Source organism: Coffea arabica, chromosome 11e, assembly GCF_036785885.1.
Source record: "Coffea arabica cultivar ET-39 chromosome 11e, Coffea Arabica ET-39 HiFi, whole genome shotgun sequence".
Lineage (NCBI taxonomy): Eukaryota > Viridiplantae > Streptophyta > Magnoliopsida > Gentianales > Rubiaceae > Coffea > Coffea arabica.
In genome coordinates, this window is record NC_092331.1 from 41,649,829 (window position 1) to 41,675,868 (window position 26,040).

General features: G+C 39.5%; 20 non-coding genes across 20 annotated transcripts; 7 read left to right on the forward strand and 13 right to left on the reverse strand.

Moving 5' to 3' along the window:
- Positions 1-915: 915 nt before the first annotated feature.
- LOC140029219 (5S ribosomal RNA) lies at positions 916-1,034 on the forward strand. The gene has a single exon (XR_011833123.1). It is a non-coding gene; the product is annotated as a 5S ribosomal RNA (ribosomal RNA).
- A 1,122-nt stretch (positions 1,035-2,156) lies between these two features.
- Positions 2,157-2,275, forward strand: LOC140029220 (5S ribosomal RNA). Its single transcript, XR_011833124.1, has one exon. It is a non-coding gene; the product is annotated as a 5S ribosomal RNA (ribosomal RNA).
- Positions 2,276-3,397: 1,122 nt separating this feature from the next.
- LOC140029221 (5S ribosomal RNA) lies at positions 3,398-3,516 on the forward strand. Its single transcript, XR_011833125.1, has one exon. It is a non-coding gene; the product is annotated as a 5S ribosomal RNA (ribosomal RNA).
- Positions 3,517-4,638: 1,122 nt separating this feature from the next.
- Positions 4,639-4,757, forward strand: LOC140029222 (5S ribosomal RNA). The gene has a single exon (XR_011833126.1). It is a non-coding gene; the product is annotated as a 5S ribosomal RNA (ribosomal RNA).
- A 1,122-nt stretch (positions 4,758-5,879) lies between these two features.
- On the forward strand, positions 5,880-5,998 carry LOC140029223 (5S ribosomal RNA). The gene has a single exon (XR_011833127.1). It is a non-coding gene; the product is annotated as a 5S ribosomal RNA (ribosomal RNA).
- A 1,122-nt stretch (positions 5,999-7,120) lies between these two features.
- LOC140029224 (5S ribosomal RNA) lies at positions 7,121-7,239 on the forward strand. Its single transcript, XR_011833128.1, has one exon. It is a non-coding gene; the product is annotated as a 5S ribosomal RNA (ribosomal RNA).
- A 2,339-nt stretch (positions 7,240-9,578) lies between these two features.
- LOC140029225 (5S ribosomal RNA) lies at positions 9,579-9,697 on the forward strand. Its single transcript, XR_011833129.1, has one exon. It is a non-coding gene; the product is annotated as a 5S ribosomal RNA (ribosomal RNA).
- Positions 9,698-10,717: 1,020 nt separating this feature from the next.
- On the reverse strand, positions 10,718-10,836 carry LOC140029226 (5S ribosomal RNA). Its single transcript, XR_011833130.1, has one exon. It is a non-coding gene; the product is annotated as a 5S ribosomal RNA (ribosomal RNA).
- Positions 10,837-11,960: 1,124 nt separating this feature from the next.
- On the reverse strand, positions 11,961-12,079 carry LOC140029227 (5S ribosomal RNA). Its single transcript, XR_011833131.1, has one exon. It is a non-coding gene; the product is annotated as a 5S ribosomal RNA (ribosomal RNA).
- Positions 12,080-13,201: 1,122 nt separating this feature from the next.
- Positions 13,202-13,320, reverse strand: LOC140029228 (5S ribosomal RNA). Its single transcript, XR_011833132.1, has one exon. It is a non-coding gene; the product is annotated as a 5S ribosomal RNA (ribosomal RNA).
- A 935-nt stretch (positions 13,321-14,255) lies between these two features.
- Positions 14,256-14,374, reverse strand: LOC140029230 (5S ribosomal RNA). The gene has a single exon (XR_011833134.1). It is a non-coding gene; the product is annotated as a 5S ribosomal RNA (ribosomal RNA).
- Positions 14,375-15,496: 1,122 nt separating this feature from the next.
- On the reverse strand, positions 15,497-15,615 carry LOC140029231 (5S ribosomal RNA). Its single transcript, XR_011833135.1, has one exon. It is a non-coding gene; the product is annotated as a 5S ribosomal RNA (ribosomal RNA).
- Positions 15,616-16,737: 1,122 nt separating this feature from the next.
- On the reverse strand, positions 16,738-16,856 carry LOC140029232 (5S ribosomal RNA). The gene has a single exon (XR_011833136.1). It is a non-coding gene; the product is annotated as a 5S ribosomal RNA (ribosomal RNA).
- Positions 16,857-17,978: 1,122 nt separating this feature from the next.
- Positions 17,979-18,097, reverse strand: LOC140029233 (5S ribosomal RNA). Its single transcript, XR_011833137.1, has one exon. It is a non-coding gene; the product is annotated as a 5S ribosomal RNA (ribosomal RNA).
- Positions 18,098-19,219: 1,122 nt separating this feature from the next.
- LOC140029234 (5S ribosomal RNA) lies at positions 19,220-19,338 on the reverse strand. The gene has a single exon (XR_011833138.1). It is a non-coding gene; the product is annotated as a 5S ribosomal RNA (ribosomal RNA).
- Positions 19,339-20,460: 1,122 nt separating this feature from the next.
- LOC140029236 (5S ribosomal RNA) lies at positions 20,461-20,579 on the reverse strand. The gene has a single exon (XR_011833140.1). It is a non-coding gene; the product is annotated as a 5S ribosomal RNA (ribosomal RNA).
- Positions 20,580-21,701: 1,122 nt separating this feature from the next.
- Positions 21,702-21,820, reverse strand: LOC140029237 (5S ribosomal RNA). Its single transcript, XR_011833141.1, has one exon. It is a non-coding gene; the product is annotated as a 5S ribosomal RNA (ribosomal RNA).
- A 1,122-nt stretch (positions 21,821-22,942) lies between these two features.
- Positions 22,943-23,061, reverse strand: LOC140029238 (5S ribosomal RNA). The gene has a single exon (XR_011833142.1). It is a non-coding gene; the product is annotated as a 5S ribosomal RNA (ribosomal RNA).
- A 1,122-nt stretch (positions 23,062-24,183) lies between these two features.
- On the reverse strand, positions 24,184-24,302 carry LOC140029239 (5S ribosomal RNA). The gene has a single exon (XR_011833143.1). It is a non-coding gene; the product is annotated as a 5S ribosomal RNA (ribosomal RNA).
- Positions 24,303-25,424: 1,122 nt separating this feature from the next.
- Positions 25,425-25,543, reverse strand: LOC140029240 (5S ribosomal RNA). The gene has a single exon (XR_011833144.1). It is a non-coding gene; the product is annotated as a 5S ribosomal RNA (ribosomal RNA).
- Between the last annotated feature and the right edge of the window lie 497 nt (positions 25,544-26,040).

The window sequence follows — 26,040 nt, forward strand, 5'->3', positions numbered from 1 at the left end:
GGGTGGCAATTTTCGACACGACACGAACCTAACACGAAATTAATGGGTTTGGGTTGAGGTTTCGGGAATTCGGGTCAGAATCGGGTTGGACCCGATGAACCCGAAAAGAAAACCGGTCGATTTCGGGTCAACCCGTGGTGACCTGATATGACCCGATATGACCCGTTTACGAATTAAAAATAATTTAATAAACATAAAAATAATTTTATCTAACTAAACTAAGTTATTCTTTTTTTCAAAGGCATTAATTACTTAATCCTAAACGAATTTATTTAATTTGTGTGAAGTTGAAATTATTATACTTGGACAAATAATATATTATATTATTTTTCACTTTTGTATTGTTTTAATTTATTTTATATTTTGCTTGGGATAAAACACTTTTACGGTGTTTAATTTATTTTAGATTTGATTTGGAATCATTTATTTAAATTTTTATTACTTGATTATGTAATTAGTTTTGTGAGAAATTGATTTTATTAGAAATTACAGTGATAAATTAATAAATTAAAATTAAGTTTCGGGTCATTTCGGGTCGACCCGCCGCCCCGTAAACCTGAAATTTTCGGGTCCGGGTCAGCATACCTGACCCGTCACGGGTTGGCGGGTCGGGGTTCGGGTCAACAGATTTTCTGGCGGGTCTGTTGACCCGAACCCGACCCGCCAACCTGATTTGGACCCGAATTGCCACCCCTAACTGCAAGCGTGAAGGATTGATTTCATGATAATTTAGAGTTGCGGGATGAGGGAAAAAAACAGGGTGCAAATCAATAACAAAAAAAAATATAAAGTAAATAAATAAAAGGATAAGAGGAAAATGCTTGAATTGACGCTTAAAATGAATTTCGGTCTAGAAAAGCCACACTGCTTCGCAGGACGGGGTAGTTTAAAAGAATAACGCGAAAGGAACATGGCGGGTGCGATCATACCAGCACTAATGCACCGGATCCCATCAGAACTCCGAAGTTAAGCGTGCTTGGGCGAGAGTAGTACTAGGATGGGTGACCCCCTGGGAAGTCCTCGTGTTGCACCCCTCTCTTTTTTGTTTCGAAATCCAAATTTCCTATTCGTTCTTTATCCTGTAGTAATTTAGCTCCGTCGGAACGATTGCTTAATATTTTGCTTCTTGTCGAAGCGTGAAGGAGGATCTGAAGGCGCGAGACAAATCAGGAACGGTACGGCTCGATCAAAGCCCGGATCGTCGCTCAAATTTGTCGGCGCAAATGTATCACCGCAACTAGGGGTGGCAATTTTCGACACGACACGAACCTAACACGAAATTAATGGGTTTGGGTTGAGGTTTCGGGAATTCGGGTCAGAATCGGGTTGGACCCGATGAACCCGAAAAGAAAACCGGTCGATTTCGGGTCAACCCGTGGTGACCTGATATGACCCGATATGACCCGTTTACGAATTAAAAATAATTTAATAAACATAAAAATAATTTTATCTAACTAAACTAAGTTATTCTTTTTTTCAAAGGCATTAATTACTTAATCCTAAACGAATTTATTTAATTTGTGTGAAGTTGAAATTATTATACTTGGACAAATAATATATTATATTATTTTTCACTTTTGTATTGTTTTAATTTATTTTATATTTTGCTTGGGATAAAACACTTTTACGGTGTTTAATTTATTTTAGATTTGATTTGGAATCATTTATTTAAATTTTTATTACTTGATTATGTAATTAGTTTTGTGAGAAATTGATTTTATTAGAAATTACAGTGATAAATTAATAAATTAAAATTAAGTTTCGGGTCATTTCGGGTCGACCCGCCGCCCCGTAAACCTGAAATTTTCGGGTCCGGGTCAGCATACCTGACCCGTCACGGGTTGGCGGGTCGGGGTTCGGGTCAACAGATTTTCTGGCGGGTCTGTTGACCCGAACCCGACCCGCCAACCTGATTTGGACCCGAATTGCCACCCCTAACTGCAAGCGTGAAGGATTGATTTCATGATAATTTAGAGTTGCGGGATGAGGGAAAAAAACAGGGTGCAAATCAATAACAAAAAAAAATATAAAGTAAATAAATAAAAGGATAAGAGGAAAATGCTTGAATTGACGCTTAAAATGAATTTCGGTCTAGAAAAGCCACACTGCTTCGCAGGACGGGGTAGTTTAAAAGAATAACGCGAAAGGAACATGGCGGGTGCGATCATACCAGCACTAATGCACCGGATCCCATCAGAACTCCGAAGTTAAGCGTGCTTGGGCGAGAGTAGTACTAGGATGGGTGACCCCCTGGGAAGTCCTCGTGTTGCACCCCTCTCTTTTTTGTTTCGAAATCCAAATTTCCTATTCGTTCTTTATCCTGTAGTAATTTAGCTCCGTCGGAACGATTGCTTAATATTTTGCTTCTTGTCGAAGCGTGAAGGAGGATCTGAAGGCGCGAGACAAATCAGGAACGGTACGGCTCGATCAAAGCCCGGATCGTCGCTCAAATTTGTCGGCGCAAATGTATCACCGCAACTAGGGGTGGCAATTTTCGACACGACACGAACCTAACACGAAATTAATGGGTTTGGGTTGAGGTTTCGGGAATTCGGGTCAGAATCGGGTTGGACCCGATGAACCCGAAAAGAAAACCGGTCGATTTCGGGTCAACCCGTGGTGACCTGATATGACCCGATATGACCCGTTTACGAATTAAAAATAATTTAATAAACATAAAAATAATTTTATCTAACTAAACTAAGTTATTCTTTTTTTCAAAGGCATTAATTACTTAATCCTAAACGAATTTATTTAATTTGTGTGAAGTTGAAATTATTATACTTGGACAAATAATATATTATATTATTTTTCACTTTTGTATTGTTTTAATTTATTTTATATTTTGCTTGGGATAAAACACTTTTACGGTGTTTAATTTATTTTAGATTTGATTTGGAATCATTTATTTAAATTTTTATTACTTGATTATGTAATTAGTTTTGTGAGAAATTGATTTTATTAGAAATTACAGTGATAAATTAATAAATTAAAATTAAGTTTCGGGTCATTTCGGGTCGACCCGCCGCCCCGTAAACCTGAAATTTTCGGGTCCGGGTCAGCATACCTGACCCGTCACGGGTTGGCGGGTCGGGGTTCGGGTCAACAGATTTTCTGGCGGGTCTGTTGACCCGAACCCGACCCGCCAACCTGATTTGGACCCGAATTGCCACCCCTAACTGCAAGCGTGAAGGATTGATTTCATGATAATTTAGAGTTGCGGGATGAGGGAAAAAAACAGGGTGCAAATCAATAACAAAAAAAAATATAAAGTAAATAAATAAAAGGATAAGAGGAAAATGCTTGAATTGACGCTTAAAATGAATTTCGGTCTAGAAAAGCCACACTGCTTCGCAGGACGGGGTAGTTTAAAAGAATAACGCGAAAGGAACATGGCGGGTGCGATCATACCAGCACTAATGCACCGGATCCCATCAGAACTCCGAAGTTAAGCGTGCTTGGGCGAGAGTAGTACTAGGATGGGTGACCCCCTGGGAAGTCCTCGTGTTGCACCCCTCTCTTTTTTGTTTCGAAATCCAAATTTCCTATTCGTTCTTTATCCTGTAGTAATTTAGCTCCGTCGGAACGATTGCTTAATATTTTGCTTCTTGTCGAAGCGTGAAGGAGGATCTGAAGGCGCGAGACAAATCAGGAACGGTACGGCTCGATCAAAGCCCGGATCGTCGCTCAAATTTGTCGGCGCAAATGTATCACCGCAACTAGGGGTGGCAATTTTCGACACGACACGAACCTAACACGAAATTAATGGGTTTGGGTTGAGGTTTCGGGAATTCGGGTCAGAATCGGGTTGGACCCGATGAACCCGAAAAGAAAACCGGTCGATTTCGGGTCAACCCGTGGTGACCTGATATGACCCGATATGACCCGTTTACGAATTAAAAATAATTTAATAAACATAAAAATAATTTTATCTAACTAAACTAAGTTATTCTTTTTTTCAAAGGCATTAATTACTTAATCCTAAACGAATTTATTTAATTTGTGTGAAGTTGAAATTATTATACTTGGACAAATAATATATTATATTATTTTTCACTTTTGTATTGTTTTAATTTATTTTATATTTTGCTTGGGATAAAACACTTTTACGGTGTTTAATTTATTTTAGATTTGATTTGGAATCATTTATTTAAATTTTTATTACTTGATTATGTAATTAGTTTTGTGAGAAATTGATTTTATTAGAAATTACAGTGATAAATTAATAAATTAAAATTAAGTTTCGGGTCATTTCGGGTCGACCCGCCGCCCCGTAAACCTGAAATTTTCGGGTCCGGGTCAGCATACCTGACCCGTCACGGGTTGGCGGGTCGGGGTTCGGGTCAACAGATTTTCTGGCGGGTCTGTTGACCCGAACCCGACCCGCCAACCTGATTTGGACCCGAATTGCCACCCCTAACTGCAAGCGTGAAGGATTGATTTCATGATAATTTAGAGTTGCGGGATGAGGGAAAAAAACAGGGTGCAAATCAATAACAAAAAAAAATATAAAGTAAATAAATAAAAGGATAAGAGGAAAATGCTTGAATTGACGCTTAAAATGAATTTCGGTCTAGAAAAGCCACACTGCTTCGCAGGACGGGGTAGTTTAAAAGAATAACGCGAAAGGAACATGGCGGGTGCGATCATACCAGCACTAATGCACCGGATCCCATCAGAACTCCGAAGTTAAGCGTGCTTGGGCGAGAGTAGTACTAGGATGGGTGACCCCCTGGGAAGTCCTCGTGTTGCACCCCTCTCTTTTTTGTTTCGAAATCCAAATTTCCTATTCGTTCTTTATCCTGTAGTAATTTAGCTCCGTCGGAACGATTGCTTAATATTTTGCTTCTTGTCGAAGCGTGAAGGAGGATCTGAAGGCGCGAGACAAATCAGGAACGGTACGGCTCGATCAAAGCCCGGATCGTCGCTCAAATTTGTCGGCGCAAATGTATCACCGCAACTAGGGGTGGCAATTTTCGACACGACACGAACCTAACACGAAATTAATGGGTTTGGGTTGAGGTTTCGGGAATTCGGGTCAGAATCGGGTTGGACCCGATGAACCCGAAAAGAAAACCGGTCGATTTCGGGTCAACCCGTGGTGACCTGATATGACCCGATATGACCCGTTTACGAATTAAAAATAATTTAATAAACATAAAAATAATTTTATCTAACTAAACTAAGTTATTCTTTTTTTCAAAGGCATTAATTACTTAATCCTAAACGAATTTATTTAATTTGTGTGAAGTTGAAATTATTATACTTGGACAAATAATATATTATATTATTTTTCACTTTTGTATTGTTTTAATTTATTTTATATTTTGCTTGGGATAAAACACTTTTACGGTGTTTAATTTATTTTAGATTTGATTTGGAATCATTTATTTAAATTTTTATTACTTGATTATGTAATTAGTTTTGTGAGAAATTGATTTTATTAGAAATTACAGTGATAAATTAATAAATTAAAATTAAGTTTCGGGTCATTTCGGGTCGACCCGCCGCCCCGTAAACCTGAAATTTTCGGGTCCGGGTCAGCATACCTGACCCGTCACGGGTTGGCGGGTCGGGGTTCGGGTCAACAGATTTTCTGGCGGGTCTGTTGACCCGAACCCGACCCGCCAACCTGATTTGGACCCGAATTGCCACCCCTAACTGCAAGCGTGAAGGATTGATTTCATGATAATTTAGAGTTGCGGGATGAGGGAAAAAAACAGGGTGCAAATCAATAACAAAAAAATATATAAAGTAAATAAATAAAAGGATAAGAGGAAAATGCTTGAATTGACGCTTAAAATGAATTTCGGTCTAGAAAAGCCACACTGCTTCGCAGGACGGGGTAGTTTAAAAGAATAACGCGAAAGGAACATGGCGGGTGCGATCATACCAGCACTAATGCACCGGATCCCATCAGAACTCCGAAGTTAAGCGTGCTTGGGCGAGAGTAGTACTAGGATGGGTGACCCCCTGGGAAGTCCTCGTGTTGCACCCCTCTCTTTTTTGTTTCGAAATCCAAATTTCCTATTCGTTCTTTATCCTGTAGTAATTTAGCTCCGTCGGAACGATTGCTTAATATTTTGCTTCTTGTCGAAGCGTGAAGGAGGATCTGAAGGCGCGAGACAAATCAGGAACGGTACGGCTCGATCAAAGCCCGGATCGTCGCTCAAATTTGTCGGCGCAAATGTATCACCGCAACTAGGGGTGGCAATTTTCGACACGACACGAACCTAACACGAAATTAATGGGTTTGGGTTGAGGTTTCGGGAATTCGGGTCAGAATCGGGTTGGACCCGATGAACCCGAAAAGAAAACCGGTCGATTTCGGGTCAACCCGTGGTGACCTGATATGACCCGATATGACCCGTTTACGAATTAAAAATAATTTAATAAACATAAAAATAATTTTATCTAACTAAACTAAGTTATTCTTTTTTTCAAAGGCATTAATTACTTAATCCTAAACGAATTTATTTAATTTGTGTGAAGTTGAAATTATTATACTTGGACAAATAATATATTATATTATTTTTCACTTTTGTATTGTTTTAATTTATTTTATATTTTGCTTGGGATAAAACACTTTTACGGTGTTTAATTTATTTTAGATTTGATTTGGAATCATTTATTTAAATTTTTATTACTTGATTATGTAATTAGTTTTGTGAGAAATTGATTTTATTAGAAATTACAGTGATAAATTAATAAATTAAAATTAAGTTTCGGGTCATTTCGGGTCGACCCGCCGCCCCGTAAACCTGAAATTTTCGGGTCCGGGTCAGCATACCTGACCCGTCACGGGTTGGCGGGTCGGGGTTCGGGTCAACAGATTTTCTGGCGGGTCTGTTGACCCGAACCCGACCCGCCAACCTGATTTGGACCCGAATTGCCACCCCTAACTGCAAGCGTGAAGGATTGATTTCATGATAATTTAGAGTTGCGGGATGAGGGAAAAAAACAGGGTGCAAATCAATAACAAAAAAAAATATAAAGTAAATAAATAAAAGGATAAGAGGAAAATGCTTGAATTGACGCTTAAAATGAATTTCGGTCTAGAAAAGCCACACTGCTTCGCAGGACGGGGTAGTTTAAAAGAATAACGCGAAAGGAACATGGCGGGTGCGATCATACCAGCACTAATGCACCGGATCCCATCAGAACTCCGAAGTTAAGCGTGCTTGGGCGAGAGTAGTACTAGGATGGGTGACCCCCTGGGAAGTCCTCGTGTTGCACCCCTCTCTTTTTTGTTTCGAAATCCAAATTTCCTATTCGTTCTTTATCCTGTAGTAATTTAGCTCCGTCGGAACGATTGCTTAATATTTTGCTTCTTGTCGAAGCGTGAAGGAGGATCTGAAGGCGCGAGACAAATCAGGAACGGTACGGCTCGATCAAAGCCCGGATCGTCGCTCAAATTTGTCGGCGCAAATGTATCACCGCAACTAGGGGTGGCAATTTTCGACACGACACGAACCTAACACGAAATTAATGGGTTTGGGTTGAGGTTTCGGGAATTCGGGTCAGAATCGGGTTGGACCCGATGAACCCGAAAAGAAAACCGGTCGATTTCGGGTCAACCCGTGGTGACCTGATATGACCCGATATGACCCGTTTACGAATTAAAAATAATTTAATAAACATAAAAATAATTTTATCTAACTAAACTAAGTTATTCTTTTTTTCAAAGGCATTAATTACTTAATCCTAAACGAATTTATTTAATTTGTGTGAAGTTGAAATTATTATACTTGGACAAATAATATATTATATTATTTTTCACTTTTGTATTGTTTTAATTTATTTTATATTTTGCTTGGGATAAAACACTTTTACGGTGTTTAATTTATTTTAGATTTGATTTGGAATCATTTATTTAAATTTTTATTACTTGATTATGTAATTAGTTTTGTGAGAAATTGATTTTATTAGAAATTACAGTGATAAATTAATAAATTAAAATTAAGTTTCGGGTCATTTCGGGTCGACCCGCCGCCCCGTAAACCTGAAATTTTCGGGTCCGGGTCAGCATACCTGACCCGTCACGGGTTGGCGGGTCGGGGTTCGGGTCAACAGATTTTCTGGCGGGTCTGTTGACCCGAACCCGACCCGCCAACCTGATTTGGACCCGAATTGCCACCCCTAACTGCAAGCGTGAAGGATTGATTTCATGATAATTTAGAGTTGCGGGATGAGGGAAAAAAACAGGGTGCAAATCAATAACAAAAAAAAATATAAAGTAAATAAATAAAAGGATAAGAGGAAAATGCTTGAATTGACGCTTAAAATGAATTTCGGTCTAGAAAAGCCACACTGCTTCGCAGGACGGGGTAGTTTAAAAGAATAACGCGAAAGGAACATGGCGGGTGCGATCATACCAGCACTAATGCACCGGATCCCATCAGAACTCCGAAGTACTAGGATGGGTGACCCCCTGGGAAGTCCTCGTGTTGCACCCCTCTCTTTTTTGTTTCGAAATCCAAATTTCCTATTCGTTCTTTATCCTGTAGTAATTTAGCTCCGTCGGAACGATTGCTTAATATTTTGCTTCTTGTCGAAGCGTGAAGGAGGATCTGAAGGCGCGAGACAAATCAGGAACGGTACGGCTCGATCAAAGCCCGGATCGTCGCTCAAATTTGTCGGCGCAAATGTATCACCGCAACTAGGGGTGGCAATTTTCGACACGACACGAACCTAACACGAAATTAATGGGTTTGGGTTGAGGTTTCGGGAATTCGGGTCAGAATCGGGTTGGACCCGATGAACCCGAAAAGAAAACCGGTCGATTTCGGGTCAACCCGTGGTGACCTGATATGACCCGATATGACCCGTTTACGAATTAAAAATAATTTAATAAACATAAAAATAATTTTATCTAACTAAACTAAGTTATTCTTTTTTTCAAAGGCATTAATTACTTAATCCTAAACGAATTTATTTAATTTGTGTGAAGTTGAAATTATTATACTTGGACAAATAATATATTATATTATTTTTCACTTTTGTATTGTTTTAATTTATTTTATATTTTGCTTGGGATAAAACACTTTTACGGTGTTTAATTTATTTTAGATTTGATTTGGAATCATTTATTTAAATTTTTATTACTTGATTATGTAATTAGTTTTGTGAGAAATTGATTTTATTAGAAATTACAGTGATAAATTAATAAATTAAAATTAAGTTTCGGGTCATTTCGGGTCGACCCGCCGCCCCGTAAACCTGAAATTTTCGGGTCCGGGTCAGCATACCTGACCCGTCACGGGTTGGCGGGTCGGGGTTCGGGTCAACAGATTTTCTGGCGGGTCTGTTGACCCGAACCCGACCCGCCAACCTGATTTGGACCCGAATTGCCACCCCTAACTGCAAGCGTGAAGGATTGATTTCATGATAATTTAGAGTTGCGGGATGAGGGAAAAAAACAGGGTGCAAATCAATAACAAAAAAAAATATAAAGTAAATAAATAAAAGGATAAGAGGAAAATGCTTGAATTGACGCTTAAAATGAATTTCGGTCTAGAAAAGCCACACTGCTTCGCAGGACGGGGTAGTTTAAAAGAATAACGCGAAAGGAACATGGCGGGTGCGATCATACCAGCACTAATGCACCGGATCCCATCAGAACTCCGAAGTTAAGCGTGCTTGGGCGAGAGTAGTACTAGGATGGGTGACCCCCTGGGAAGTCCTCGTGTTGCACCCCTCTCTTTTTTGTTTCGAAATCCAAATTTCCTATTCGTTCTTTATCCTGTAGTAATTTAGCTCCGTCGGAACGATTGCTTAATATTTTGCTTCTTGTCGAAGCGTGAAGGAGGATCTGAAGGCGCGAGACAAATCAGGAACGGTACGGCTCGATCAAAGCCCGGATCGTCGCTCAAATTTGTCGGCGCAAATGTATCACCGCAACTAGGGGTGGCAATTTTCGACACGACACGAACCTAACACGAAATTAATGGGTTTGGGTTGAGGTTTCGGGAATTCGGGTCAGAATCGGGTTGGACCCGATGAACCCGAAAAGAAAACCGGTCGATTTCGGGTCAACCCGTGGTGACCTGATATGACCCGATATGACCCGTTTACGAATTAAAAATAATTTAATAAACATAAAAATAATTTTATCTAACTAAACTAAGTTATTCTTTTTTTCAAAGGCATTAATTACTTAATCCTAAACGAATTTATTTAATTTGTGTGAAGTTGAAATTATTATACTTGGACAAATAATATATTATATTATTTTTCACTTTTGTATTGTTTTAATTTATTTTATATTTTGCTTGGGATAAAACACTTTTACGGTGTTTAATTTATTTTAGATTTGATTTGGAATCATTTATTTAAATTTTTATTACTTGATTATGTAATTAGTTTTGTGAGAAATTGATTTTATTAGAAATTACAGTGATAAATTAATAAATTAAAATTAAGTTTCGGGTCATTTCGGGTCGACCCGCCGCCCCGTAAACCTGAAATTTTCGGGTCCGGGTCAGCATACCTGACCCGAAAATTGCCACCCCTAGTTGCGGTGATACATTTGCGCCGACAAATTTGAGCGACGATCCGGGCTTTGATCGAGCCGTACCGTTCCTGATTTGTCTCGCGCCTTCAGATCCTCCTTCACGCTTCGACAAGAAGCAAAATATTAAGCAATCGTTCCGACGGAGCTAAATTACTACAGGATAAAGAACGAATAGGAAATTTGGATTTCGAAACAAAAAAGAGAGGGGTGCAACACGAGGACTTCCCAGGGGGTCACCCATCCTAGTACTACTCTCGCCCAAGCACGCTTAACTTCGGAGTTCTGATGGGATCCGGTGCATTAGTGCTGGTATGATCGCACCCGCCATGTTCCTTTCGCGTTATTCTTTTAAACTACCCCCGTCCTGCGAAGCAGTGTGGCTTTTCTAGACCGAAATTCATTTTAAGCGTCAATTCAAGCATTTTCCTCTTATCCTTTTATTTATTTACTTTATATATTTTTTTTGTTATTGATTTGCACCCTGTTTTTTTCCCTCATCCCGCAACTCTAAATTATCATGAAATCAATCCTTCACGCTTGCAGTTAGGGGTGGCAATTCGGGTCCAAATCAGGTTGGCGGGTCGGGTTCGGGTCAACAGACCCGCCAGAAAATCTGTTGACCCGAACCCCGACCCGCCAACCCGTGACGGGTCAGGTATGCTGACCCGAACCCGAAAATTTCAGGTTTACGGGGCGGCGGGTCGACCCGAAATGACCCGAAACTTAATTTTAATTTATTAATTTATCACTGTAATTTCTAATAAAATCAATTTCTCACAAAACTAATTACATAATCAAGTAATAAAAATTTAAATAAATGATTCCAAATCAAATCTAAAATAAATTAAACACCGTAAAAGTGTTTTATCCCAAGCAAAATATAAAATAAATTAAAACAATACAAAAGTGAAAAATAATATAATATATTATTTGTCCAAGTATAATAATTTCAACTTCACACAAATTAAATAAATTCGTTTAGGATTAAGTAATTAATGCCTTTGAAAAAAAGAATAACTTAGTTTAGTTAGATAAAATTATTTTTATGTTTATTAAATTATTTTTAATTCGTAAACGGGTCATATCGGGTCATATCAGGTCACCACGGGTTGACCCGAAATCGACCGGTTTTCTTTTCGGGTTCATCGGGTCCAACCCGATTCTGACCCGAATTCCCGAAACCTCAACCCAAACCCATTAATTTCGTGTTAGGTTCGTGTCGTGTCGAAAATTGCCACCCCTAGTTGCGGTGATACATTTGCGCCGACAAATTTGAGCGACGATCCGGGCTTTGATCGAGCCGTACCGTTCCTGATTTGTCTCGCGCCTTCAGATCCTCCTTCACGCTTCGACAAGAAGCAAAATATTAAGCAATCGTTCCGACGGAGCTAAATTACTACAGGATAAAGAACGAATAGGAAATTTGGATTTCGAAACAAAAAAGAGAGGGGTGCAACACGAGGACTTCCCAGGGGGTCACCCATCCTAGTACTACTCTCGCCCAAGCACGCTTAACTTCGGAGTTCTGATGGGATCCGGTGCATTAGTGCTGGTATGATCGCACCCGCCATGTTCCTTTCGCGTTATTCTTTTAAACTACCCCGTCCTGCGAAGCAGTGTGGCTTTTCTAGACCGAAATTCATTTTAAGCGTCAATTCAAGCATTTTCCTCTTATCCTTTTATTTATTTACTTTATATATTTTTTTGTTATTGATTTGCACCCTGTTTTTTTCCCTCATCCCGCAACTCTAAATTATCATGAAATCAATCCTTCACGCTTGCAGTTAGGGGTGGCAATTCGGGTCCAAATCAGGTTGGCGGGTCGGGTTCGGGTCAACAGACCCGCCAGAAAATCTGTTGACCCGAACCCCGACCCGCCAACCCGTGACGGGTCAGGTATGCTGACCCGAACCCGAAAATTTCAGGTTTACGGGGCGGCGGGTCGACCCGAAATGACCCGAAACTTAATTTTAATTTATTAATTTATCACTGTAATTTCTAATAAAATCAATTTCTCACAAAACTAATTACATAATCAAGTAATAAAAATTTAAATAAATGATTCCAAATCAAATCTAAAATAAATTAAACACCGTAAAAGTGTTTTATCCCAAGCAAAATATAAAATAAATTAAAACAATACAAAAGTGAAAAATAATATAATATATTATTTGTCCAAGTATAATAATTTCAACTTCACACAAATTAAATAAATTCGTTTAGGATTAAGTAATTAATGCCTTTGAAAAAAAGAATAACTTAGTTTAGTTAGATAAAATTATTTTTATGTTTATTAAATTATTTTTAATTCGTAAACGGGTCATATCGGGTCATATCAGGTCACCACGGGTTGACCCGAAATCGACCGGTTTTCTTTTCGGGTTCATCGGGTCCAACCCGATTCTGACCCGAATTCCCGAAACCTCAACCCAAACCCATTAATTTCGTGTTAGGTTCGTGTCGTGTCGAAAATTGCCACCCCTAGTTGCGGTGATACATTTGCGCCGACAAATTTGAGCGACGATCCGGGCTTTGATCGAGCCGTACCGTTCCTGATTTGTCTCGCGCCTTCAGATCCTCCTTCACGCTTCGACAAGAAGCAAAATATTAAGCAATCGTTCCGACGGAGCTAAATTACTACAGGATAAAGAACGAATAGGAAATTTGGATTTCGAAACAAAAAAGAGAGGGGTGCAACACGAGGACTTCCCAGGGGGTCACCCATCCTAGTACTACTCTCGCCCAAGCACGCTTAACTTCGGAGTTCTGATGGGATCCGGTGCATTAGTGCTGGTATGATCGCACCCGCCATGTTCCTTTCGCGTTATTCTTTTAAACTACCCCGTCCTGCGAAGCAGTGTGGCTTTTCTAGACCGAAATTCATTTTAAGCGTCAATTCAAAGAAAATCTGTTGACCCGAACCCCGACCCGCCAACCCGTGACGGGTCAGGTATGCTGACCCGAACCCGAAAATTTCAGGTTTACGGGGCGGCGGGTCGACCCGAAATGACCCGAAACTTAATTTTAATTTATTAATTTATCACTGTAATTTCTAATAAAATCAATTTCTCACAAAACTAATTACATAATCAAGTAATAAAAATTTAAATAAATGATTCCAAATCAAATCTAAAATAAATTAAACACCGTAAAAGTGTTTTATCCCAAGCAAAATATAAAATAAATTAAAACAATACAAAAGTGAAAAATAATATAATATATTATTTGTCCAAGTATAATAATTTCAACTTCACACAAATTAAATAAATTCGTTTAGGATTAAGTAATTAATGCCTTTGAAAAAAAGAATAACTTAGTTTAGTTAGATAAAATTATTTTTATGTTTATTAAATTATTTTTAATTCGTAAACGGGTCATATCGGGTCATATCAGGTCACCACGGGTTGACCCGAAATCGACCGGTTTTCTTTTCGGGTTCATCGGGTCCAACCCGATTCTGACCCGAATTCCCGAAACCTCAACCCAAACCCATTAATTTCGTGTTAGGTTCGTGTCGTGTCGAAAATTGCCACCCCTAGTTGCGGTGATACATTTGCGCCGACAAATTTGAGCGACGATCCGGGCTTTGATCGAGCCGTACCGTTCCTGATTTGTCTCGCGCCTTCAGATCCTCCTTCACGCTTCGACAAGAAGCAAAATATTAAGCAATCGTTCCGACGGAGCTAAATTACTACAGGATAAAGAACGAATAGGAAATTTGGATTTCGAAACAAAAAAGAGAGGGGTGCAACACGAGGACTTCCCAGGGGGTCACCCATCCTAGTACTACTCTCGCCCAAGCACGCTTAACTTCGGAGTTCTGATGGGATCCGGTGCATTAGTGCTGGTATGATCGCACCCGCCATGTTCCTTTCGCGTTATTCTTTTAAACTACCCCGTCCTGCGAAGCAGTGTGGCTTTTCTAGACCGAAATTCATTTTAAGCGTCAATTCAAGCATTTTCCTCTTATCCTTTTATTTATTTACTTTATATATTTTTTTGTTATTGATTTGCACCCTGTTTTTTTCCCTCATCCCGCAACTCTAAATTATCATGAAATCAATCCTTCACGCTTGCAGTTAGGGGTGGCAATTCGGGTCCAAATCAGGTTGGCGGGTCGGGTTCGGGTCAACAGACCCGCCAGAAAATCTGTTGACCCGAACCCCGACCCGCCAACCCGTGACGGGTCAGGTATGCTGACCCGAACCCGAAAATTTCAGGTTTACGGGGCGGCGGGTCGACCCGAAATGACCCGAAACTTAATTTTAATTTATTAATTTATCACTGTAATTTCTAATAAAATCAATTTCTCACAAAACTAATTACATAATCAAGTAATAAAAATTTAAATAAATGATTCCAAATCAAATCTAAAATAAATTAAACACCGTAAAAGTGTTTTATCCCAAGCAAAATATAAAATAAATTAAAACAATACAAAAGTGAAAAATAATATAATATATTATTTGTCCAAGTATAATAATTTCAACTTCACACAAATTAAATAAATTCGTTTAGGATTAAGTAATTAATGCCTTTGAAAAAAAGAATAACTTAGTTTAGTTAGATAAAATTATTTTTATGTTTATTAAATTATTTTTAATTCGTAAACGGGTCATATCGGGTCATATCAGGTCACCACGGGTTGACCCGAAATCGACCGGTTTTCTTTTCGGGTTCATCGGGTCCAACCCGATTCTGACCCGAATTCCCGAAACCTCAACCCAAACCCATTAATTTCGTGTTAGGTTCGTGTCGTGTCGAAAATTGCCACCCCTAGTTGCGGTGATACATTTGCGCCGACAAATTTGAGCGACGATCCGGGCTTTGATCGAGCCGTACCGTTCCTGATTTGTCTCGCGCCTTCAGATCCTCCTTCACGCTTCGACAAGAAGCAAAATATTAAGCAATCGTTCCGACGGAGCTAAATTACTACAGGATAAAGAACGAATAGGAAATTTGGATTTCGAAACAAAAAAGAGAGGGGTGCAACACGAGGACTTCCCAGGGGGTCACCCATCCTAGTACTACTCTCGCCCAAGCACGCTTAACTTCGGAGTTCTGATGGGATCCGGTGCATTAGTGCTGGTATGATCGCACCCGCCATGTTCCTTTCGCGTTATTCTTTTAAACTACCCCGTCCTGCGAAGCAGTGTGGCTTTTCTAGACCGAAATTCATTTTAAGCGTCAATTCAAGCATTTTCCTCTTATCCTTTTATTTATTTACTTTATATATTTTTTTGTTATTGATTTGCACCCTGTTTTTTTCCCTCATCCCGCAACTCTAAATTATCATGAAATCAATCCTTCACGCTTGCAGTTAGGGGTGGCAATTCGGGTCCAAATCAGGTTGGCGGGTCGGGTTCGGGTCAACAGACCCGCCAGAAAATCTGTTGACCCGAACCCCGACCCGCCAACCCGTGACGGGTCAGGTATGCTGACCCGAACCCGAAAATTTCAGGTTTACGGGGCGGCGGGTCGACCCGAAATGACCCGAAACTTAATTTTAATTTATTAATTTATCACTGTAATTTCTAATAAAATCAATTTCTCACAAAACTAATTACATAATCAAGTAATAAAAATTTAAATAAATGATTCCAAATCAAATCTAAAATAAATTAAACACCGTAAAAGTGTTTTATCCCAAGCAAAATATAAAATAAATTAAAACAATACAAAAGTGAAAAATAATATAATATATTATTTGTCCAAGTATAATAATTTCAACTTCACACAAATTAAATAAATTCGTTTAGGATTAAGTAATTAATGCCTTTGAAAAAAAGAATAACTTAGTTTAGTTAGATAAAATTATTTTTATGTTTATTAAATTATTTTTAATTCGTAAACGGGTCATATCGGGTCATATCAGGTCACCACGGGTTGACCCGAAATCGACCGGTTTTCTTTTCGGGTTCATCGGGTCCAACCCGATTCTGACCCGAATTCCCGAAACCTCAACCCAAACCCATTAATTTCGTGTTAGGTTCGTGTCGTGTCGAAAATTGCCACCCCTAGTTGCGGTGATACATTTGCGCCGACAAATTTGAGCGACGATCCGGGCTTTGATCGAGCCGTACCGTTCCTGATTTGTCTCGCGCCTTCAGATCCTCCTTCACGCTTCGACAAGAAGCAAAATATTAAGCAATCGTTCCGACGGAGCTAAATTACTACAGGATAAAGAACGAATAGGAAATTTGGATTTCGAAACAAAAAAGAGAGGGGTGCAACACGAGGACTTCCCAGGGGGTCACCCATCCTAGTACTACTCTCGCCCAAGCACGCTTAACTTCGGAGTTCTGATGGGATCCGGTGCATTAGTGCTGGTATGATCGCACCCGCCATGTTCCTTTCGCGTTATTCTTTTAAACTACCCCGTCCTGCGAAGCAGTGTGGCTTTTCTAGACCGAAATTCATTTTAAGCGTCAATTCAAGCATTTTCCTCTTATCCTTTTATTTATTTACTTTATATATTTTTTTGTTATTGATTTGCACCCTGTTTTTTTCCCTCATCCCGCAACTCTAAATTATCATGAAATCAATCCTTCACGCTTGCAGTTAGGGGTGGCAATTCGGGTCCAAATCAGGTTGGCGGGTCGGGTTCGGGTCAACAGACCCGCCAGAAAATCTGTTGACCCGAACCCCGACCCGCCAACCCGTGACGGGTCAGGTATGCTGACCCGAACCCGAAAATTTCAGGTTTACGGGGCGGCGGGTCGACCCGAAATGACCCGAAACTTAATTTTAATTTATTAATTTATCACTGTAATTTCTAATAAAATCAATTTCTCACAAAACTAATTACATAATCAAGTAATAAAAATTTAAATAAATGATTCCAAATCAAATCTAAAATAAATTAAACACCGTAAAAGTGTTTTATCCCAAGCAAAATATAAAATAAATTAAAACAATACAAAAGTGAAAAATAATATAATATATTATTTGTCCAAGTATAATAATTTCAACTTCACACAAATTAAATAAATTCGTTTAGGATTAAGTAATTAATGCCTTTGAAAAAAAGAATAACTTAGTTTAGTTAGATAAAATTATTTTTATGTTTATTAAATTATTTTTAATTCGTAAACGGGTCATATCGGGTCATATCAGGTCACCACGGGTTGACCCGAAATCGACCGGTTTTCTTTTCGGGTTCATCGGGTCCAACCCGATTCTGACCCGAATTCCCGAAACCTCAACCCAAACCCATTAATTTCGTGTTAGGTTCGTGTCGTGTCGAAAATTGCCACCCCTAGTTGCGGTGATACATTTGCGCCGACAAATTTGAGCGACGATCCGGGCTTTGATCGAGCCGTACCGTTCCTGATTTGTCTCGCGCCTTCAGATCCTCCTTCACGCTTCGACAAGAAGCAAAATATTAAGCAATCGTTCCGACGGAGCTAAATTACTACAGGATAAAGAACGAATAGGAAATTTGGATTTCGAAACAAAAAAGAGAGGGGTGCAACACGAGGACTTCCCAGGGGGTCACCCATCCTAGTACTACTCTCGCCCAAGCACGCTTAACTTCGGAGTTCTGATGGGATCCGGTGCATTAGTGCTGGTATGATCGCACCCGCCATGTTCCTTTCGCGTTATTCTTTTAAACTACCCCGTCCTGCGAAGCAGTGTGGCTTTTCTAGACCGAAATTCATTTTAAGCGTCAATTCAAGCATTTTCCTCTTATCCTTTTATTTATTTACTTTATATATTTTTTTGTTATTGATTTGCACCCTGTTTTTTTCCCTCATCCCGCAACTCTAAATTATCATGAAATCAATCCTTCACGCTTGCAGTTAGGGGTGGCAATTCGGGTCCAAATCAGGTTGGCGGGTCGGGTTCGGGTCAACAGACCCGCCAGAAAATCTGTTGACCCGAACCCCGACCCGCCAACCCGTGACGGGTCAGGTATGCTGACCCGAACCCGAAAATTTCAGGTTTACGGGGCGGCGGGTCGACCCGAAATGACCCGAAACTTAATTTTAATTTATTAATTTATCACTGTAATTTCTAATAAAATCAATTTCTCACAAAACTAATTACATAATCAAGTAATAAAAATTTAAATAAATGATTCCAAATCAAATCTAAAATAAATTAAACACCGTAAAAGTGTTTTATCCCAAGCAAAATATAAAATAAATTAAAACAATACAAAAGTGAAAAATAATATAATATATTATTTGTCCAAGTATAATAATTTCAACTTCACACAAATTAAATAAATTCGTTTAGGATTAAGTAATTAATGCCTTTGAAAAAAAGAATAACTTAGTTTAGTTAGATAAAATTATTTTTATGTTTATTAAATTATTTTTAATTCGTAAACGGGTCATATCGGGTCATATCAGGTCACCACGGGTTGACCCGAAATCGACCGGTTTTCTTTTCGGGTTCATCGGGTCCAACCCGATTCTGACCCGAATTCCCGAAACCTCAACCCAAACCCATTAATTTCGTGTTAGGTTCGTGTCGTGTCGAAAATTGCCACCCCTAGTTGCGGTGATACATTTGCGCCGACAAATTTGAGCGACGATCCGGGCTTTGATCGAGCCGTACCGTTCCTGATTTGTCTCGCGCCTTCAGATCCTCCTTCACGCTTCGACAAGAAGCAAAATATTAAGCAATCGTTCCGACGGAGCTAAATTACTACAGGATAAAGAACGAATAGGAAATTTGGATTTCGAAACAAAAAAGAGAGGGGTGCAACACGAGGACTTCCCAGGGGGTCACCCATCCTAGTACTACTCTCGCCCAAGCACGCTTAACTTCGGAGTTCTGATGGGATCCGGTGCATTAGTGCTGGTATGATCGCACCCGCCATGTTCCTTTCGCGTTATTCTTTTAAACTACCCCGTCCTGCGAAGCAGTGTGGCTTTTCTAGACCGAAATTCATTTTAAGCGTCAATTCAAGCATTTTCCTCTTATCCTTTTATTTATTTACTTTATATATTTTTTTGTTATTGATTTGCACCCTGTTTTTTTCCCTCATCCCGCAACTCTAAATTATCATGAAATCAATCCTTCACGCTTGCAGTTAGGGGTGGCAATTCGGGTCCAAATCAGGTTGGCGGGTCGGGTTCGGGTCAACAGACCCGCCAGAAAATCTGTTGACCCGAACCCCGACCCGCCAACCCGTGACGGGTCAGGTATGCTGACCCGAACCCGAAAATTTCAGGTTTACGGGGCGGCGGGTCGACCCGAAATGACCCGAAACTTAATTTTAATTTATTAATTTATCACTGTAATTTCTAATAAAATCAATTTCTCACAAAACTAATTACATAATCAAGTAATAAAAATTTAAATAAATGATTCCAAATCAAATCTAAAATAAATTAAACACCGTAAAAGTGTTTTATCCCAAGCAAAATATAAAATAAATTAAAACAATACAAAAGTGAAAAATAATATAATATATTATTTGTCCAAGTATAATAATTTCAACTTCACACAAATTAAATAAATTCGTTTAGGATTAAGTAATTAATGCCTTTGAAAAAAAGAATAACTTAGTTTAGTTAGATAAAATTATTTTTATGTTTATTAAATTATTTTTAATTCGTAAACGGGTCATATCGGGTCATATCAGGTCACCACGGGTTGACCCGAAATCGACCGGTTTTCTTTTCGGGTTCATCGGGTCCAACCCGATTCTGACCCGAATTCCCGAAACCTCAACCCAAACCCATTAATTTCGTGTTAGGTTCGTGTCGTGTCGAAAATTGCCACCCCTAGTTGCGGTGATACATTTGCGCCGACAAATTTGAGCGACGATCCGGGCTTTGATCGAGCCGTACCGTTCCTGATTTGTCTCGCGCCTTCAGATCCTCCTTCACGCTTCGACAAGAAGCAAAATATTAAGCAATCGTTCCGACGGAGCTAAATTACTACAGGATAAAGAACGAATAGGAAATTTGGATTTCGAAACAAAAAAGAGAGGGGTGCAACACGAGGACTTCCCAGGGGGTCACCCATCCTAGTACTACTCTCGCCCAAGCACGCTTAACTTCGGAGTTCTGATGGGATCCGGTGCATTAGTGCTGGTATGATCGCACCCGCCATGTTCCTTTCGCGTTATTCTTTTAAACTACCCCGTCCTGCGAAGCAGTGTGGCTTTTCTAGACCGAAATTCATTTTAAGCGTCAATTCAAGCATTTTCCTCTTATCCTTTTATTTATTTACTTTATATATTTTTTTGTTATTGATTTGCACCCTGTTTTTTTCCCTCATCCCGCAACTCTAAATTATCATGAAATCAATCCTTCACGCTTGCAGTTAGGGGTGGCAATTCGGGTCCAAATCAGGTTGGCGGGTCGGGTTCGGGTCAACAGACCCGCCAGAAAATCTGTTGACCCGAACCCCGACCCGCCAACCCGTGACGGGTCAGGTATGCTGACCCGAACCCGAAAATTTCAGGTTTACGGGGCGGCGGGTCGACCCGAAATGACCCGAAACTTAATTTTAATTTATTAATTTATCACTGTAATTTCTAATAAAATCAATTTCTCACAAAACTAATTACATAATCAAGTAATAAAAATTTAAATAAATGATTCCAAATCAAATCTAAAATAAATTAAACACCGTAAAAGTGTTTTATCCCAAGCAAAATATAAAATAAATTAAAACAATACAAAAGTGAAAAATAATATAATATATTATTTGTCCAAGTATAATAATTTCAACTTCACACAAATTAAATAAATTCGTTTAGGATTAAGTAATTAATGCCTTTGAAAAAAAGAATAACTTAGTTTAGTTAGATAAAATTATTTTTATGTTTATTAAATTATTTTTAATTCGTAAACGGGTCATATCGGGTCATATCAGGTCACCACGGGTTGACCCGAAATCGACCGGTTTTCTTTTCGGGTTCATCGGGTCCAACCCGATTCTGACCCGAATTCCCGAAACCTCAACCCAAACCCATTAATTTCGTGTTAGGTTCGTGTCGTGTCGAAAATTGCCACCCCTAGTTGCGGTGATACATTTGCGCCGACAAATTTGAGCGACGATCCGGGCTTTGATCGAGCCGTACCGTTCCTGATTTGTCTCGCGCCTTCAGATCCTCCTTCACGCTTCGACAAGAAGCAAAATATTAAGCAATCGTTCCGACGGAGCTAAATTACTACAGGATAAAGAACGAATAGGAAATTTGGATTTCGAAACAAAAAAGAGAGGGGTGCAACACGAGGACTTCCCAGGGGGTCACCCATCCTAGTACTACTCTCGCCCAAGCACGCTTAACTTCGGAGTTCTGATGGGATCCGGTGCATTAGTGCTGGTATGATCGCACCCGCCATGTTCCTTTCGCGTTATTCTTTTAAACTACCCCGTCCTGCGAAGCAGTGTGGCTTTTCTAGACCGAAATTCATTTTAAGCGTCAATTCAAGCATTTTCCTCTTATCCTTTTATTTATTTACTTTATATATTTTTTTGTTATTGATTTGCACCCTGTTTTTTTCCCTCATCCCGCAACTCTAAATTATCATGAAATCAATCCTTCACGCTTGCAGTTAGGGGTGGCAATTCGGGTCCAAATCAGGTTGGCGGGTCGGGTTCGGGTCAACAGACCCGCCAGAAAATCTGTTGACCCGAACCCCGACCCGCCAACCCGTGACGGGTCAGGTATGCTGACCCGAACCCGAAAATTTCAGGTTTACGGGGCGGCGGGTCGACCCGAAATGACCCGAAACTTAATTTTAATTTATTAATTTATCACTGTAATTTCTAATAAAATCAATTTCTCACAAAACTAATTACATAATCAAGTAATAAAAATTTAAATAAATGATTCCAAATCAAATCTAAAATAAATTAAACACCGTAAAAGTGTTTTATCCCAAGCAAAATATAAAATAAATTAAAACAATACAAAAGTGAAAAATAATATAATATATTATTTGTCCAAGTATAATAATTTCAACTTCACACAAATTAAATAAATTCGTTTAGGATTAAGTAATTAATGCCTTTGAAAAAAAGAATAACTTAGTTTAGTTAGATAAAATTATTTTTATGTTTATTAAATTATTTTTAATTCGTAAACGGGTCATATCGGGTCATATCAGGTCACCACGGGTTGACCCGAAATCGACCGGTTTTCTTTTCGGGTTCATCGGGTCCAACCCGATTCTGACCCGAATTCCCGAAACCTCAACCCAAACCCATTAATTTCGTGTTAGGTTCGTGTCGTGTCGAAAATTGCCACCCCTAGTTGCGGTGATACATTTGCGCCGACAAATTTGAGCGACGATCCGGGCTTTGATCGAGCCGTACCGTTCCTGATTTGTCTCGCGCCTTCAGATCCTCCTTCACGCTTCGACAAGAAGCAAAATATTAAGCAATCGTTCCGACGGAGCTAAATTACTACAGGATAAAGAACGAATAGGAAATTTGGATTTCGAAACAAAAAAGAGAGGGGTGCAACACGAGGACTTCCCAGGGGGTCACCCATCCTAGTACTACTCTCGCCCAAGCACGCTTAACTTCGGAGTTCTGATGGGATCCGGTGCATTAGTGCTGGTATGATCGCACCCGCCATGTTCCTTTCGCGTTATTCTTTTAAACTACCCCGTCCTGCGAAGCAGTGTGGCTTTTCTAGACCGAAATTCATTTTAAGCGTCAATTCAAGCATTTTCCTCTTATCCTTTTATTTATTTACTTTATATATTTTTTTGTTATTGATTTGCACCCTGTTTTTTTCCCTCATCCCGCAACTCTAAATTATCATGAAATCAATCCTTCACGCTTGCAGTTAGGGGTGGCAATTCGGGTCCAAATCAGGTTGGCGGGTCGGGTTCGGGTCAACAGACCCGCCAGAAAATCTGTTGACCCGAACCCCGACCCGCCAACCCGTGACGGGTCAGGTATGCTGACCCGAACCCGAAAATTTCAGGTTTACGGGGCGGCGGGTCGACCCGAAATGACCCGAAACTTAATTTTAATTTATTAATTTATCACTGTAATTTCTAATAAAATCAATTTCTCACAAAACTAATTACATAATCAAGTAATAAAAATTTAAATAAATGATTCCAAATCAAATCTAAAATAAATTAAACACCGTAAAAGTGTTTTATCCCAAGCAAAATATAAAATAAATTAAAACAATACAAAAGTGAAAAATAATATAATATATTATTTGTCCAAGTATAATAATTTCAACTTCACACAAATTAAATAAATTCGTTTAGGATTAAGTAATTAATGCCTTTGAAAAAAAGAATAACTTAGTTTAGTTAGATAAAATTATTTTTATGTTTATTAAATTATTTTTAATTCGTAAACGGGTCATATCGGGTCATATCAGGTCACCACGGGTTGACCCGAAATCGACCGGTTTTCTTTTCGGGTTCATCGGGTCCAACCCGATTCTGACCCGAATTCCCGAAACCTCAACCCAAACCCATTAATTTCGTGTTAGGTTCGTGTCGTGTCGAAAATTGCCACCCCTAGTTGCGGTGATACATTTGCGCCGACAAATTTGAGCGACGATCCGGGCTTTGATCGAGCCGTACCGTTCCTGATTTGTCTCGCGCCTTCAGATCCTCCTTCACGCTTCGACAAGAAGCAAAATATTAAGCAATCGTTCCGACGGAGCTAAATTACTACAGGATAAAGAACGAATAGGAAATTTGGATTTCGAAACAAAAAAGAGAGGGGTGCAACACGAGGACTTCCCAGGGGGTCACCCATCCTAGTACTACTCTCGCCCAAGCACGCTTAACTTCGGAGTTCTGATGGGATCCGGTGCATTAGTGCTGGTATGATCGCACCCGCCATGTTCCTTTCGCGTTATTCTTTTAAACTACCCCGTCCTGCGAAGCAGTGTGGCTTTTCTAGACCGAAATTCATTTTAAGCGTCAATTCAAGCATTTTCCTCTTATCCTTTTATTTATTTACTTTATATATTTTTTTGTTATTGATTTGCACCCTGTTTTTTTCCCTCATCCCGCAACTCTAAATTATCATGAAATCAATCCTTCACGCTTGCAGTTAGGGGTGGCAATTCGGGTCCAAATCAGGTTGGCGGGTCGGGTTCGGGTCAACAGACCCGCCAGAAAATCTGTTGACCCGAACCCCGACCCGCCAACCCGTGACGGGTCAGGTATGCTGACCCGAACCCGAAAATTTCAGGTTTACGGGGCGGCGGGTCGACCCGAAATGACCCGAAACTTAATTTTAATTTATTAATTTATCACTGTAATTTCTAATAAAATCAATTTCTCACAAAACTAATTACATAATCAAGTAATAAAAATTTAAATAAATGATTCCAAATCAAATCTAAAATAAATTAAACACCGTAAAAGTGTTTTATCCCAAGCAAAATATAAAATAAATTAAAACAATACAAAAGTGAAAAATAATATAATATATTATTTGTCCAAGTATAATAATTTCAACTTCACACAAATTAAATAAATTCGTTTAGGATTAAGTAATTAATGCCTTTGAAAAAAAGAATAACTTAGTTTAGTTAGATAAAATTATTTTTATGTTTATTAAATTATTTTTAATTCGTAAACGGGTCATATCGGGTCATATCAGGTCACCACGGGTTGACCCGAAATCGACCGGTTTTCTTTTCGGGTTCATCGGGTCCAACCCGATTCTGACCCGAATTCCCGAAACCTCAACCCAAACCCATTAATTTCGTGTTAGGTTCGTGTCGTGTCGAAAATTGCCACCCCTAGTTGCGGTGATACATTTGCGCCGACAAATTTGAGCGACGATCCGGGCTTTGATCGAGCCGTACCGTTCCTGATTTGTCTCGCGCCTTCAGATCCTCCTTCACGCTTCGACAAGAAGCAAAATATTAAGCAATCGTTCCGACGGAGCTAAATTACTACAGGATAAAGAACGAATAGGAAATTTGGATTTCGAAACAAAAAAGAGAGGGGTGCAACACGAGGACTTCCCAGGGGGTCACCCATCCTAGTACTACTCTCGCCCAAGCACGCTTAACTTCGGAGTTCTGATGGGATCCGGTGCATTAGTGCTGGTATGATCGCACCCGCCATGTTCCTTTCGCGTTATTCTTTTAAACTACCCCGTCCTGCGAAGCAGTGTGGCTTTTCTAGACCGAAATTCATTTTAAGCGTCAATTCAAGCATTTTCCTCTTATCCTTTTATTTATTTACTTTATATATTTTTTTGTTATTGATTTGCACCCTGTTTTTTTCCCTCATCCCGCAACTCTAAATTATCATGAAATCAATCCTTCACGCTTGCAGTTAGGGGTGGCAATTCGGGTCCAAATCAGGTTGGCGGGTCGGGTTCGGGTCAACAGACCCGCCAGAAAATCTGTTGACCCGAACCCCGACCCGCCAACCCGTGACGGGTCAGGTATGCTGACCCGAACCCGAAAATTTCAGGTTTACGGGGCGGCGGGTCGACCCGAAATGACCCGAAACTTAATTTTAATTTATTAATTTATCACTGTAATTTCTAATAAAATCAATTTCTCACAAAACTAATTACATAATCAAGTAATAAAAATTTAAATAAATGAT